This window comes from Talpa occidentalis, unplaced genomic scaffold (assembly GCF_014898055.3).
Source record: "Talpa occidentalis isolate TD23 unplaced genomic scaffold, MPIMG_talOcc4v2.1 talOcc4.17, whole genome shotgun sequence".
Classification (NCBI taxonomy): domain Eukaryota; kingdom Metazoa; phylum Chordata; class Mammalia; order Eulipotyphla; family Talpidae; genus Talpa; species Talpa occidentalis.
In genome coordinates, this window is record NW_023601754.1 from 10880651 (window position 1) to 10892906 (window position 12256).

Consider the following 12256-nt stretch of genomic DNA (forward strand, 5'->3'; position numbering starts at 1 on the left):
GCTTGATATTACATATTGTAACTGAATATATAACTATGTTTTAAAGCATGTAATTAAAACAGTAATCGTAATAAATTTATGAGTTGTTGCTTATGTACTTCTACTCAATGCATTCTATAATTAGCTTATATAAAAATAGCAGTTTTTGAAATGAGTTTTTTTTCTCCCATTCTGTTATTAAATCTTAATACTTGTTTTTCTTAGTTTTGGCCAATACAGAAAGTGAAAGTAACTTATCACTGCATAAGTACAAGTTTATACTAGAATATTTTGGGAAAAGAGAAAACTCCTTTATCACCTCACAACTATGTGATGATGCCAGCTATTTTTTTTAGTGAAAATATTTAGAAAATACCTGTCAGCATAGGTTAGCACTGAATTTCACTCAAGTGAAATTTTTGTTTAAAAGTCTAATCTGCTTGTGTTCCTGTGTAGGCTGAGTACTCATTTACAAATTGTACCCATAATAATATTACTCTGATTTTCTTGAGATCTTCATCTTTGTGTCTTTCCAGAGTGTCTTTTTTTTTTTTTAAGATTTTTTTATTTATGCATACAAGAGCTGGGGTATAGGCCAGAGACGTGGGGGTGGTGGTGGTGGTGGGTGAAAGGATTCACTAGAGACAGAGTGGGGAACAGAACAGGCAGACTGACTGAAACACACTGCTGAGGGGAGCAGCGGGCGAGACAGGAGAGGTCTGCTGTGCCATGTGGGTTGCTCCCTGGCCGGCCGGGGATTGAACTTACACTGCAGAGGCTGAGGATTGCTTCATAGTGCAGTGCTTGACCCCTTGCGCCACCAGGAAGGCCCTGTCTTTTTTTTTTTTTTAAGATTTTATTTATTTTTGCATAGAACTGGGGTATAGGCCAGAGTTGGGGGTGTGAGAGTATTCACCAGAGACAGATTAGGGAGCAGAACAAGCAGATCTACTGAAATACACTGGTAAGGGGAGCAATGGGTGAGATAGGAGAGGTCTGCTGCGCCATGTGGGTAGCTCCCTGGTGAAACTCAGGCCTTTGTGGTGGTAGCACTGAGACTTAACCCGTAGGCCATTAGGGAGGCTCGCTTCAGAATGTCTTAATAGATCACCTAGGTATAAACATCTGTGATCTCTTAAAAAATTTTTAAATTGGAGTGATATTAGGATACCCGCCTCAGGTATTGCCATTGCAGTGTATCTATCCCCAAATCACCCACAGTCCACCATCATAGTCCATTGTGCTTCCTACCCTGTTTGTTCTTACCCTCCCCACCCATTATCCCCCTCTGGATGCTTCAGTTCTGTAGTCATCTTGGTGTCACTATTATGTGGAATATAGATCAGCCAAACTAAGGGTCAGGTAAGACAAGCATCAGTTTAGCCTATTAGATATTTAATATTTAATCATGCAGTCATATTGTTGATTTATAGCTTAAATTTATTGTGATATAATTAAAAACATTTGAGGGCTTATTTTTCCCTAAACTTTGTAATATGATGAAAAAATACTTTTATTAAAAAGATTGTATAGGTCTTTGTGGATAAACTGGCGTTTTAGCCTGTGTATCTGCATCTTTTTTTTGCTGTTTAAGATTGTTTTTCAGCACCAAATTATTTTACTGTGCAAGACAGGTGTGCTTTTACTGTCTAGGCTTTTGACAGTTTCCATTCTGTTTCCAGTGAATCTCAGGATTGAAAAATTAGTCTATATATTAGACAGAAAATTCAGAACAAGCACAGATCTATCCTAGTGGATTTCATTTTTGTTGTTCCTGCAGCTTGCCTAATGCTGCTACCATTAATTAATATGGAGAAAATTTTGACCTTTCCCAGAACCCCTAAATAACCTGCCACATCAGAAAGTTCTATTTTCAGGTAGCTGGGAGAACCTACGCTTCAATATGTCTCTGGAGTTTCACTTGTTCTATGAAAGCCCTCACACCCCAGCCCCAGTGTTTTCTTTCCGGTGCCATTTTAACTATTGGAAGAACAGGTCATTTCGTCCTGTACTTTTCTATATTCTAGATCTGGCAGATCACTTTCTCATTAAAGATTTCCTTTAACTTATATCTCTGTTGCCACATGTCCCTTGTAAATTGGTAGTTAGACCTAGAGGATTTATTATTTTGGGCAAGAATACTTCACACAAGTGGTGTTAAATTCTTTTTAAGTTACATCACAACAAAATGGCAAGTTGCTGCTAGTGACATTAGGGTTTATCAAAGGTTTAGACATCAACCTTATTCACATACTGTTGTGTTTTTGATTGGTCTTTAATAATCTTACCATTTGTTGAATGTCAATACATAGGGGTTGCAAACTAGTGATTTTTTGTTTTTTCAGCTTGAAGTTTATCTTCTGTGTTAATTGGACTTGTATGAAGATGTTTATTTAGTTATCAACTTATTTTTTTCCTGAGTTTGTTTAGAGAAAGATGAACAAATGCTTAATTTTAAAAAACACATCAATTTTCAGAAAAATAAGTGAAATTCTCTTTTGGTAGTTGTTTTTTAACCATTTTTGGGGACTTTTGGTGGTGTGTGTGCGTGTATGGGGGGGCTATATTTTAATCAGTTAAAACTTGTCAATTGATGTGCAAATAAATGATCCTACATAGGCTTTGGTGACTAGGGGAGGGGCTCTGTGAAATTGATACTTTTTTTTTTTGCATAATTCAGTCTTTGATAACTTCCATACTTTCTGGCGTAATATGTCATCTTGTATATATTCTGTCTAGGCCAGCTATCATCCTGACCTCAATGGGAATGTTTGTACTGTAGTTCTGAAGTGTTTTGGTCTCAAGATCCCTTTACCCGCTTCAAAATGATTGAGAAACCCAAGAATTTCTTTATCCATCCTCCTTTGATGAACACTTAGGTGGTTTCCATGTCTTGTCTGCTGTAAACAATGCTGCAGTGAGCATGGGGGTGCATATATATTTTCATTTCCTTTGGATATAGTCCCAGAGGTGGAAATGCTAGACCATTTGGAGGAAAACCAAATCTCCATAATGTTTCCCATAGTGGCTGCACCAACTTAGATTTCCACTAATTTAGATTTCCACAGTGACCAAGGCTCCATTTTCTCCACACCCTCTCTGACATTCGTTATCTCTTGTCTTTTTGATAATTGCCATACTAACAGGTGTGAGGTGATAACTCATGGTTTTGATTTGCATTTTCCTGATGATCAGTGATGTTGAGTACCTTTTCATGTAGCTGTACACTGTCTTTTTGTCTCTGGAAAACTTTTTTTTTTTTTTTTTTCAGAATCTCTGCCCATTTTAAAATCAAATTGTGTTTTTGCTCCTGCGTTGTATGAGGTTTTTGTTTGTTTTTGTTCACGTAAAATTGCATTACACAGATTTCAGTTATGCATACTATTACTGACACATAAAAGACATGAATCAATAAATTTACATTTGCTGCTTGCCATACAGAAGGATCTTACTATATATTGTAGTTGTTGCACTGAATTGTGAGTGACAGAATTGAAGAGAATTTTAGGGCTGATGTCCATATAGTGCTGGACTTATCAAAGTCTTTGAAAGATGTCCAGATGAATTGAATCAGCCAGAATATGCAAGGGAAGCCAAAATAAAGTGTCATTTCATTTAAAACTAAAAAAATATACAGTTACATTTCAACCACCTTTCTTTCAAATGTATCCATAGAAATGATTAGGGGAGGATAGTGGTTCACTGCTCTCCTTTATTTTTTTTGATATTTTTATTTTTTTTAATTTATTTGTTTGTTTTGTTTATACAAGCACTGGGTACAGTCAGAAGCGCGGGAGGGTGAGAGAATTCACCAGAGCCAGAGCTGGGAGCAGAGCAGGCAGAAAGACCGAAGCACACCGTCGAGGGGAGCAGTGGACGGCAGGAGAGGTCTGCGCGCCATGTGGGACCCTCCTCCGGTGGCCGGGGAGCAGCCAGGGATCGAACTGGCGCCGCAGAGGCCGTGGGCAGCTTCGCAACCCAGCGCTCAACCGCTGCGCCACCGGGGAGGCCCACTGCTCTCCTTTAAAAGGTCCTCCTGCTACTGTTCTGCAAAGAAACCAAGAGAATGTCATGTCCTGTCCCCAGGAAGTTGGAATGACTAGTACCCTTAAATAAACAGGTGTAATTAATCATGTTGCTGCTTGTTTTGATGAGCACGCAAGAGTGACAAATCCATAATAAATCTCCAGCTCATACAGGGAAGGTGGCTAAGGAGGTGCTGTGGTTTAATTTACATCTTTGGAAGGCTCCGAAGATTTAATAATCTCCCTGCCTCATACATCAAAGTAATTCCCCTGAGGCAGAAAAGCAAAACATTTTTAACTGTTACTCTGAGAAGCAATAAAATCATGTCTCAGGTCACAAATAAATTGAGTTTCTGGTGGTCTCGATGGGCCCCTGGTATGTGTGGTTTATTCAGATTCCGAAGAGCACACAGGGCCCCTAGGAGCCTCGGTTGCAGAGCCATGTATGAGAATCACCAGTCTAGTTAGACATTCTAGGCTGTGGCCAGTGACTGATTTTAGCTTAGATCTACCTGATTTATTTCAACTGTGTTGACTACAAATAGATTATGGACTATAAACATGCATGAATTTGAGATTAACTTCTAATGATTGCTTTTAGTTGGGATTGCAACCACCTTTCCCTTATGTAGTACTGGTTCTTAAAAGATCAAAATTGTTTCGAAGTTTTTATTTTCAAGGACAGGATTTTAACCTGGCTAGGGAAACCAGGACACAGAATGTGGAAATGAACCCTTCATGCTATGATGAGCCAATTGTGACCTAAACAGTGTTCAGATTTCCAGCTCTTCATTTCTTTTTGTTTTGTTTTGAAGATAAAGTTTCTAGCACATTTTTAAAAATTTTTTAAAATTTTTAAAAATTTTTAAATTAATTATTTTTTTCCCCATCTCTTCATTTCTAAGCAGCTGAACTCTGGGGTGTATTGACTGTATTAATTTGGAAAACTTTCTCCTTTTTGATATCACTATAGAACATACCATCTTTGTTTAAAGAACAGGCCCTGATGGTCTCAGAGAAAGAGGAAGATAGAGTTATGTGCATTAGCACTAACTGTCAATATATGTATATTCATGGCTACAGTTTATCATAAAATTTCTATTTATTTATTTTTAGATTTTTTTTTAAATTTATACAATAGCTGGGGTACAGGCCAGAGGCATGGAGGGTGAGGATTCACCTGAGACAGAGCAGGGAGCAGAACAGGCAGATGGACTGAAGACACTGCTGAGGGGAGCAGCAGGCGAGACAGGAGAGGTCTGCTGTGCCATGTGGGTAGCTCCCTGGCTGGTAGGGAATTGAACTTGTGCTGCAGAGGCTGCGGATAGCTTCACAGCGCTCAACCCGCTGTGCCACCAGGGAGGCCTATTACAAAATTTTTATAAAGGAATTAGATTTAAAAGATGGCCTCTGCTCGTCGTCTTACTAATGCTGGTCATAATTTCAACTGAATTATTTGTGATGTTTAATGTACTGTTATCGAAGATGGAAAAAAGGAGTCTAAGTTGGTGACATAAAAATAGCCAATTTCCCTTCTATTCCTCCCTCCCTTTAACCCCCGCTGCTCTAAATCAGAGCCATAAATTAGGGCTGCATTTTGTCATGTCTTCCAAGCACACACTGGCGTAGGGTGAGCTTCAGACTATTACTAGCTCATCCATTCAACTTAGCAATTAGGAACCACATACTTCCCTGGAGGCATCTGGGCAGCTTCTGCCTGCTGCTCTGAGGAAGGCTAGATTATCTGGTCAGGAGATCAGGTTGGGGCAGGTGGGGAAAGCCTTTGAGGAAAATCCTTTCCTCCTCCAGTAGTTCTCTTAGTAAACATCCACTCTGTACCTTGGTCCTGGAAGTGCAGGGCCACCTAAGGACAGAGGCAAAGAGCACTGTGTTGCTTTGCTGTTGCTACCATAACAAATCACCGCAGACTTGGTGGCTTAAAGCAATACAAATTCATTATCTTCCTGTCCCGAAGGTTCCTGTCTGGAGACTCTGGAGGAGAATCTTTTTTCCTTTTCCAGTTTTTAGAGGCCACTATTCCTTAACTCATCTCAGTTCTTGCTCCTGTTGTCATATAGTGTTTAGTATGGTCTACCTGCCTCTTAGAAGGATTCTTGTGATTACATTGAGCCCCTGTGCACAATCCAGGTCATCTCCCCATCTCAAAATCCTTAATTTAATCACATCCACGAAGTTCCATTTTCTATATAAGGTAGCATTCAGAGCTTCCAGGAATTAGGATATGGACATCTTTGGGGGGTCTGTGTTTCAGTACATAATTTGCCACTGGAAAATTCTACTATTCTAACATAATATGACTATTACTATTTAATTACTATATAAAATATATTAATATTCTGAATAAATTTATTAACCTTTCTAAATATCACTGTTCTTATCAGGGAAATGGATTGACTAATGGGTCGTGTGAAGTTTAGATGCCTAAAAACAGCACCCTGTGTGACACTCTTTTCCCTAGGTCAGTGAACGGGACGTTCATGAACTATTGTTAGTACTTTTCAGTGATGAAAGGGCACAGGTACTTATAATGCTCATAGAGTTTGACTTTGGTTAATCCTCTATTTAATAATTCAGGTCAAACATTTTCAGAAGGAATATCACACAGTTGAAGCTGTGTTGTTTCTTTTGTATCTTACTGTCAAACAGGATATGATTTTGATTTTTCCCCTTACTGGTGATGCTTACTTTGATCACTTGATTAAGGTGGCGTCTGTGCAACAGTCTTGCTGTGAAGCTTCTCTTTTCTTTTTGTAAGTAGTATTTTATGAGGAGGTACTTTGAAAATATTTAAATTTCCTGTTCTTCATCAAACATTCATTTTATTCATTTATTTATATCAGCAGTCAAGGATTCTTATTTAATGAGTTATAATCTGTTACCGTCATTATTTATTTTGAAGCTCTAATTTCTCAGACTAGAAATGAAGGAGCCACATCAGTCTGACCTGTTTGTCATACCCCATCATTCTTTGAGTACTTCCTTGCTTGCTAGCACAAGATGTCCCCCGTGTGTCTTGTACTTGCCTTGTTCCAACCTTTGGATCAGGTACTTCTCCCTGGTTCCATGGTAATGGAAGCCAAAATCAGGTATAATTGCTGTTGGGTGTCACTCCTAGCTCCTCCCATTCTTGGGGATGGAGCTAAGGAGAGCGTGCGTGTGTGTGTGCGCGCGCACGCGCGCGCGTGCAGTGTGTGGGTTTTGTATTTTATTCAATGTATTTGGATACAACGAACAACTGTAAAAAAAGCATTTTGTGGCAAAGGGGGACATTTTATAGGAAGTGAAATTAGGTGATAGCAAGCACTTGTTAATTTATTATGTGTGATAAGGACATTGTAATTATGTTAAAGAAATCCTTATCTGAGAGGCAGTTGAGATACCAGCAAACTCTCAAGGGGGCTAAGTGAAATAATGCAGGTGAAAAAGGCTAAATGATTTACTGTTCCATATATATGTATATACACATGCATATGTACACATACACATACATACCATGCATGTTAACATATAAAGTAAGATTAAACTTGAGCTTGTAAGGTATGTAAGTAACTGGAATCTCAACCCTCTATGTCCAGTGTCTAGAACTCATGTGCTCCAAAAGCTCCCTGTTTAATAAGTAAACTGGTATCACAAGTCCAATGTTATAAGACCCAGAAAGATTTTAACGATGTCTGAAGAATACTTGTCTCCTGACCTTCATTTTAGTGTATGGTGTTTTTCTTCTCCAAAAAGTAGAGCTAATAATTTGAGATGTCATATGTATTCTTTGCTTTGGTTAATTCTTTGTGACATTAAAAGGTTATTTAGCACCAAATGCAAAACCTATCCTTCATCTTCCTGTGCATTGGTGCTGGTATGACAGGAGGGCTTGATACAGACGTCAGCATTTCCTTCCCTCACTGGCTAGGGTGGCTGGCCTCTAGCCCCCACAAGCTGTTGGGCCATAGTTCCTGGGTGCTCTCTAACACCCAGAGCAACTACAACAGCAAGTGCAAAATAAACTGTCAATTAATCTCTTTGTTATTGGACATTTCAGATGCCAGTGTCTTGGGTAATGCCATAATGAGGTGGGAAATAGCATGACTCTTGATTGCCATATCCTCTGCCAACAGATGGTTGTCCTGCCTACTCCTTCAGCACCCAGAGAAGAGGGACAGTTTAGAAGGTGGTGAGACCAGTATGTGCAGGTTATACCCGTCTAACTTAGCCTTGGCAGTGATGACGCCGCCCTTTCTCTTCCATCCATGAAGCTTATCAGAATGCCAGTGAGTGAGAGGACTCCCCTCAGAGTCTCTTGGTAAAGAAAAGTAAATTTTTTGAAAACTTCAATACTCGGAATAGAAATGAGCTAGTATCAGGATATCATGTTTCAGAGCTACTGCACTAGTGGAATACTTTTTAATGAAGAAAAGAATTGTTAAACAATGTCTGCACACTTCAGCAGATTTGTCCAGAGACCTGAAAAACCCCTAGGAAACCTTCTGCTTTGCACTTAATTACCACCTCTTTTGACTGTTTCTCTTTTACTGCTTTTCTTTCCTCCTCTGTGACTTTCTCTTCTTGTTGCCAAACATACTTTCTCTTCCAGACACCATCTGTTTCAGAATACATTTACATTTCCCTTTTCCCTCCCAGAGTGGCCCTACTTTGGGGCCTGTGTTTTCCCCTTAGTGGACCTCTTCTACTCTGTCCCCAAATGGACCGGTGGGAAGGAGAGCCGGGGCTTGCCTAATTGAAATATAACCAGGAATCCAACAGAGACATTCTTTCTGGACTGCCGGGTATAAGGATTGGTTTGTGGTATTTCTTAAAAATTATTTTCGTTTTTAAAAACAAAATTAAACAAATTCTAAAATGTACAAAGGAGAACGAGAAAGTCATTCTAACACCGGTCATGTTCCTCAGAGGTAGTGAACTTGGCCACACACGGTGACCTAGTGACTGCTGTCAGCCATGTGGCCCATAGCCTTCTAGTCTTTTTGCTGTGCGTGTATCAGAAAGTCCACTGTCAATAAATAGGAATTTAAAACAAGTTGGAGCATAGTATACGCACTGTCTGGACACATTATTATTTTACATAAATATCACGGACTGTTTTCATGCCAGTACACTTGATTTCTCATTATGCTTAGTGCCTGGTATTCCATAGTTAGAATGTACTGTGACTGACTTACCCAATTCATTACTGTTTGTTTACAATTTCTCATTATTATTACCAATACCTAACACATCTATCTTCATGCTCGTGCAATGGTATCTGTAGGATAGTAGGACTTGCTGCATCATGCGATGTGCATTTTAAACACTGTAAAAGGGTATGTTTAAAAGAATATGAGTGTTATACATACTGATACTGTCCTAAACTCCCTGTCTAGTCATGAGCAGAAGCACAGCGTTTTCTCCTCTCAGTTATCAGAGATGATAATGAGATAAATGATGACTTGTGAAGTGTAAAGTATTTCACACAGTACTTTAATTCAACTTATTTAGCACTTACAGATATTCCATAGGAAGGTAATATCTTCAATTTATGAGTAAAGAAAGGGAGGCTCGTGGAGAGGAAGTGATTTACCAAGGTAATACACTTGGAAGTGCCTGAGAGGAACCAGGGTCCCACACCCCTGCTGACTTCTCATGGAGCCTTTCCCTGTGATGATTGCCTGAACGTAGGTGTTGGGAGAAGGGGCAGAGGAGGGGAGGTGAGTGCGGAGGGAATATTGTCCAGCCAACTCAACCTAGTGTGCCTCGCCTTTGGCTATACAGATCTCTCTGTCTGCCTTGGTGGTCTCATCTGGTTACAGCTTTAAATACTGTTTCCTTGTCAGTGACTCTGAGACTTACATTTACAATCTAGAATTCTCTCTCTTATGGCATACCCTATGCTGAACTCGATCTTTTCTCTAAACCTGCTTTGCCTGAAGTTGTCACCGTCTCAGTTGGTTACTACCTTATCCTTATAGCTCTTAAGGCCCACATCTTTGATTTCTCTGTTAGCCTCACACTCTTCCCTGACTGGGAATGTGACCAAGGCCACATTGCTGATTCCTGTCAGGTTTGGAATTAAAACACAGGCAAGTCTTTCTCTAAAACACAATAGATTATACCACTTAATTCTAGTCCCATTAGTTTGGAGCTGAAATTCTGATCTAACTCTTGGAATCTGTGCTCTGATTAGGAGTCTGTGAACTGAATGAATGTTTAGAGATGAGATCGCATTCTTTTTTTTTTTTAATTCATTCATTTATGCATACAAGAACTGGGGTACAGGCCAGAGGTACAGGGGGTCAGAGGATTCACCAGAGACAGAGTGGGGAACAGAACAGGCAGACCAACCGAGATACACTGCTAAGTGGAACAGCAGGCAAGACAGGAGAGGTCCACTGCTTCACGTGGGTTGCTCCCTGGCCGGGGACTGAACTGCTGCAGAGGCTGCAAACAGCCTCACAGCGCTGCGCTCACCCCCCTGTGCCACCATGGAGGCCCTGAGATCATGTTCTTAATAAATTCATGTCAACTGGTTTCTAAGACTACCAAAAATTGTAAGTCTGAGTTAAACTTGTTGAAAATATCATTTAATCTTAGCCAGGAGATCAATGTGTCCAGGCTTTTGAAGATAATAAGTTCCCTCTAGATCAGTTTGTCCGTGTTGTGTGCATATGGGAAGGGAAAGCGGGGAAGAGAGAAGCCCCAGGAGGGAACCTCTTGCTCTGTGGCTTGTTCTCTTCCTCATAAAAATACAGGATCAGAACAAATATCTTCCAGTGGAAAGACAGCTATTTCCTGGGTTTGGACAGGAGCTGAGACCAAGCTGTGGGTTTTCCTCAATGTAAAAAGTCAGCTCTTGAGTAAAACATAGTGAAAACTTAGTATTGACCAGATGTATCAGGAAGCACTTTTTTTTTTTAAGATTTATTTATTTATTTTTTACTTATACAAGTGCTGGGGCACAGGCCCCATGCATGGGAGGGTGAGAGAATTCACTGGAGACGGAGCAGGGAATAGAGCAGGCAGACTGATGAAGCAAACTGCTGAGCGGAGCAGCGGGCGAGACAGGAGAGGTCTGCCCCACCATGTGGGACCCTCGCTGGCCAGCCAGCATCGAACTCGTGCTGCAGAGGCTGCGGACAGCCTCACAGTGCGGTGCTCAAACACCTGTGCCACCAGGGGAGGCCCTATTTTTTTTTTTAAAGATTTATTTATTTATACAAGAACTGGGGTACAGGCAGAGATGCTGGAGGGTGAGAGAATTTATCAGAGACAGAGTGGGAAACAGAACAGGCAGATGGACCAAAGACACTGCTGAGGGGAGCAGCGGGTGAGACAGGAGAGGTCTGCTGCGCCAAGTGGGTTTTTCCCTGGCCAGCTGGGAATCGAACCCGTGCTGCAGATACTACGATCAGCTTCACAGTGCAGCACTCAATCTGCTGTGCCACCAAGCAGGCCCAGGAAGCACTTATGTTAATGTCAGAGGAATATATAACCCCTTAAATCTTCAGGAAAATTGTTTCCTTCAATGAATGCATAGTGAAAGTGAATTTTGGGTGTTGTTGTGTCTGTGTATATGTTTGCTTGTGGGTAGTTGTCATACTCAGAAACCTCAGGTTGAATAGTATGTGCCATTTTATTTATTTATTTATTTATTTATTTATTTATTTATTTATCTATCTATCTATCTATTTGTGGGACCCTCGCCGATGGGCGGGGATTGAACTGGTGCTGCAGAGGCTGCAGGCAGCCTCACAGCCCAGCGCACAACCGCTGCGCCACCAGGGGAGGCCCATATGTGCCGTTTTAATTGTAATTCAATTGTCAGTTGAGCCCTGCCTGGCTTAGCGAGTTTAGGTAAACAATTCAGTCCTCAGTTTCACAGCCTGGCTAGAGTTTGCCGGGGCAGAGGCAGTTCTTGGGATCCAGGCTTCTACTGCTAACACTGGAAAGCCCTGCAGAGACTGCAGCCGTGGCTCACTCCAAGCTTGACTGTCCTAGGCCCTCACCACGATTTTTACTAATTCCAGTTAATCTTTTCTGCCCTTCTTTGTGGGTTCAGATTTTCTCATTTCTACCCCATTTTGATCTACATGCAAAAGTTAGTTCTTTCATGAATTCCCCCCGTCCCCAAAATTCACTTTCACTATGCATTCATTGAAGGAAACAATTTTCCTGAAGATTTAAGGGGTTACATATTCCTCTGATGAGCTTTTAGCTACCTCTTTGGCTTCTTAGCATTCCTC

The 12256-nt window shown here is 40.6% G+C and overlaps 1 protein-coding gene across 4 annotated transcripts in view; it reads left to right on the top strand.

Annotated features, from left to right (window-relative positions):
• HYDIN (HYDIN axonemal central pair apparatus protein) overlaps positions 1-12256 on the top strand; it is a 415526-nt gene that overhangs the window by 96940 nt on the left and 306330 nt on the right. The gene's annotated exons all lie outside the window — the stretch shown is intronic.